Here is a 4,540-nt window from a genome sequence, read left to right as displayed (position 1 = left end):
TCTCTTTCACCCCTCCCCTCACTCTTTATTCAGTTCCTCTGGCAGAATCTCCTCTTTTACGCTGTCACTATTCTGCACTGTGTTTCTCCTCCTCTCCCAGGGGGCCACTGTGTTTTGTTGCCTTTTGTTCCAACAAAACAGTCTAATTGGTTGATTAGGTAGGGTTGACTGACCTGTTAATTGAATACTAATTTAGATTTGATGTCTCCCCTGCAGATTAACATCTGATGTAAACGCTGTGTGGGTAGACATCAAACTAAATTACAACAACAACAAAATCTACAAAGATTTAAGACAGTACTGTAGACTTGTAACATTCTGGATTGTCCAGGCCTTTGAATACAATAGTTGATTAAAACAGAAAGAAAACTCTCTTTATGTGAAATTAAACATTACTTCAGTCAAATAAAAATATATGCACTCACATTAAAATGTAACAGAGACCATGAAGGCAGTAATATCCACATTAAAATCAGCATGATTCAGCCTTATCTGATTGTGGTCTTGTTATTTATTATTGAGAACGTTCTTCATTATTTCCACTTAGTGAGCAGCCATTGATGCCCCTTAGAATAAACCTAGCAGGGAATAGAAAGTGCCCTCTCAACATTAAGCCTCACCATGGTTTCTTCATCTAAACAGTTCAACTTCAACATCTAAACAGTTCAACATCTAAACAGTTCAACATCTAAACAGTTCATCTTCAACATCTAAACAGTTCAACATCTAAACAGTTCAACTTCAACATCTAAACAGTTCAACATCTAAACAGTTCAATATCTAAACAGTTCAACTTCAACATCTAAACAGTTCAACATCTAAACAGTTCAACTTCAACATCTAAACAGTTCAACATCTAAACAGTTCAACATCTAAACAGTTCAACATCTAAACAGTTCAACTTCAACATCTTAACAGTTCAACATCTAAACAGTTCAACTTCAACATCTAAACAGTTCAACATCTAAACAGTTCAACATCTAAACAGTTCAACATCTAAACAGTTTAACATCTAAACAGTTCAACATCTAAACAGTTCAACATCTAAACAGTTCAATATCTAAACAGTTTAACATCTAAACAGTTCAACTTCAATATCTAAACAGTTTAACATCTAAACAGTTCAACTTCAACATCTAAACAGTTCAACATCTAAACAGTTCAACATCTAAACAGTTCAACATCTAAACAGTTCAACATCTAAACAGTTCAACATCTAAATAGTTTAACATCTAAACAGTTCAACATCTAAACAGTTCAACATCTAAACAGTTTAACATCTAAACAGTTCAACATCTAAACAGTTCAACATCTAAACAGTTCAACTTCAACATCTAAACAGTTCATCTTCTAAACAGTTCAGCACGGACAAGTAAACCAAATTAATATGGCACGGTCAACAAATTAATAAGATTTGTGGCAATGAATGTTTTACCATTGTTCCTGTTTACTCTGACGGGTGTAAAGCTTGTTAAAGTCTTAAAGTCTCACATTAGCACACGTTGCACTGATAGACATATTATTCACAACATGTCCTTGAGATGTTTTGAAACAAATAGGCTCAAAGTGCAAGAACAAATAGGAGGTTTTCTTATTGTGGAGGTTGTGTATTGTGTACAGTTCCAGTATTTGTTATCTGTTATAGTTTGACTGTTTGACTTTACAAATAACTAACTAGAACTCCATGCAGGTTTTTCTGGCTCCTGCAGCACACAACGTTCAGTCTTTTCCCCAGTCTCCTTCTGGAACACAGGAAGAAAGCATTCAGAGTGCATGTCATATCCACTGGTCTGAGATCAGGGATTCAGTACTGCCTAAGACAAGTATTTATCCTGCACAGAGTAGGCCAGGTCTCAGGGCAGCATCATACAAAGTCTGTCCGCAATATTATGGTGAATCAGTCCCCAAACATCCACTCCTATGCATGAGACAAAAAAACCACTTTTAAAATCAATCAATAAAAACTTGATTTCCCTTTGGGTCATGTGACTGGCCCTCCTCTGTGCTAAGCCTTGGAGCGTTGTGCTGTACATCCATTGTGCTGCCAGTCCAGACCAGCACCTCCATAAAATGGTGAAAATGCATCAGACTGGTCATGTGCATGTCTTTTGGGTTCATGCCTGACCACAAAAAATAGATATATCCCCAAAATACAAGAAATGATTTAAAAAAAACAGAATCCAAGCCCCATCACTATCCATCTAATGTAGAAGGTAAATAGCTCATTATTCCGGAGGGAAACCGTCTCTACCCTAGTGAGGACTTTCAATTCCATGACCAGACGCCCAATAGTCCAACGTCCATCCTTCCAAGGATGTCAACTTTTTCCTGGCATCACTGAAGTCAGTGTTACAGTATCTGAACATGCTGAGTGAGGCATCCTACATTTAGCATAGTCCTCCTCTGTCCTGATGTCTGTATCGCAAAGATGCAATTCCATGGATATGGGCCTTTAGTTTGGCCTTTTACCATCTTCATCAAGGAATTCCCTTCTGCTCCAATAAAAAGCCTCCTGGTTGTCACTGATGACTGTTGTATGTTCTGGGCCTCCTCTGACCCAAGTCGTTGTTGGGTAAATTGAGAAGTCATTTGCAAATCTATTTACTGGTTCTTCTCATCCAGGCGTTTTATTTTCCTAGAGAGAAGAAGTTAAAATTTAAATTAAAAAGCAATCAGTGATAAATAAAGCCGTATTGCTTTCTCAGAGCGAGGCCGACACAACTCAACTGCACTCCCCATACCCCTGCAACCTCACACACACACACACACACACGCACACACACACACACACACACACACACACACACACACACACACACACACACACACACACACACACACACACACACACACACACACACACACCCGCACACACACACACACACACACACACACACCCGCACACAAACACGCACACACATACACACACGCACATACACTTACACTCACACAAACACACACAGTAGGTTTCACAGACACCAGGCCAAACCAGTGCAGGCACCAGTTACCCTATGTGTGGGAATCTCTCTCACTGTCTCACCATCTGTCACTTACCCTGCATACATAGAGCCAGGCTCATTAGTCGCCCCTCCCTCCTTCCCTCCCTTAACGAGAAAACGATTACAACGCATTTCTCCACAATCCCAATGGCCTCTCTTGCTCGCCTTGCGCCGTCCGAAATGTGCCTCCGTCTGCCTCTCTCTCTGAGATCCCCTTCTCTCCCCTCTACCTCTTCTTCCACTCTCTGTGGCTGCAGCCTCTCTCTCTCTCCCTCTCTTTCTCTCTTTCCCTTTCTTCATCCTCTCCGCAGCCTCTCTCTCTCGCTCCTCCCATCTCTGAGCTCTAGGCTGCTCTGGGTTTTAGACGGATCACTCTCACAATGGTTGATCAATACGGCTATTGATCCGCTGGCAAAATGTTTACAAAATCATCCTGGGCAGCTGCGGAGCAGCGAGGAGGGGAGGAGGGGGGCCGGTGGGCCATGCCAATCGGGCAGGGGAGAGCCAGCGTGCCCCCTGATTGGTCGCCTGTCTGCCCGCCTTGCCAGGAAGAAGGCTGGCGTGGACGGGGCTCCGTTTGCCTTTGTCATTGTTCCCAGCGCGTCATGGCGCTCCCGGCTCACACAGCAGAACTTTCTTAACCTCCAATGTAGCGCAGTTCGGCTGTTTAACCTTTTCACTGCTAGATGCTGGCTACCAGCCAAACAGCAACACCCGCCTCCCCACCCCTTCCTCTCCCATGGGCTCAGACCTTAATTTGCATAAATTAGCACGCCGCAGTCAATGCCAGTCTCTTAACGATCCGCTGTCGTATCATTTCCTTCCCCGCCCTCCCTCAGCAGGGAGAGGCTCTCACGCCACTGTACCCGCCCCCGTGCCCGCCTTCTGGCCCACGTGGCACTACACTGGCATCGGCCTGGCTGACGTGTCCCCTCAGCACTCCTCACAACCCCACACTCCCCCTGGGTATCCCCGGCACGGGGAACCACGGCCCCTGCTCCCGCCTCTCTTCCCTCCTCTGCCACCTCAGTATGAGCAAACAGGAGGGGACCCGCAGGCAGGCAGGCAGGCAGGGAGGCGAGCAGCAGCTATCCATGGGGATCTCTGTGTCCCTGTCATACAGCCATAAGGGACCAGAGATCAGTCTTGGAACAGCCTGGGCTTCCCTCTGCCTCTCCCTCCTGACTCACACACACACACTACAGTCTATCTGAGGGAACACACACAGCTCGTCACTGCTACTGTCTGAGGAATACAGGGGAGCAGTACTACCAGCAGCAGCAACTCCAGCAGACTGCTGTATCTACAGTGGGACAGTAAAGGTGCTTGGGAATGTTACAGAGGGACCATGTCACTCACAGACCCAGATACATGTGGCTGACTCGGATTTTTACTAGAGGCCTTATTAAGACATGTTTTGAGAATCATATGTTCTTTACTCTGAAACTTGTAAATACACAATGGCCTACTATGACCGGAATCCACCTCTGTGTCACTGGTTCAGGGTATGCATGAGTCGGCTCTACATAGAGGTTAGAGAT

At 44.5% G+C, this 4,540-nt stretch overlaps 1 long non-coding RNA gene across 1 annotated transcript; it reads right to left on the bottom strand.

Annotated features, from left to right (window-relative positions):
* Positions 1-493: 493 nt before the first annotated feature.
* Positions 494-3,218, bottom strand: LOC115203081 (uncharacterized). The gene is made up of 2 exons (XR_003880112.1): positions 3,055-3,218; positions 494-2,635 (listed from the first exon to the last, which is right to left on the bottom strand). It is a non-coding gene; the product is annotated as an uncharacterized LOC115203081 (long non-coding RNA).
* Positions 3,219-4,540: the final 1,322 nt, after the last annotated feature.

The sequence above is a fragment of the Salmo trutta genome, chromosome 12 (assembly GCF_901001165.1).
Source record: "Salmo trutta chromosome 12, fSalTru1.1, whole genome shotgun sequence".
In the NCBI taxonomy this organism is placed as follows: domain Eukaryota; kingdom Metazoa; phylum Chordata; class Actinopteri; order Salmoniformes; family Salmonidae; genus Salmo; species Salmo trutta.
The sequence above is the reverse complement of the archived record's forward strand: the minus strand, read 5'-3'. Positions and strand labels throughout refer to the sequence as shown.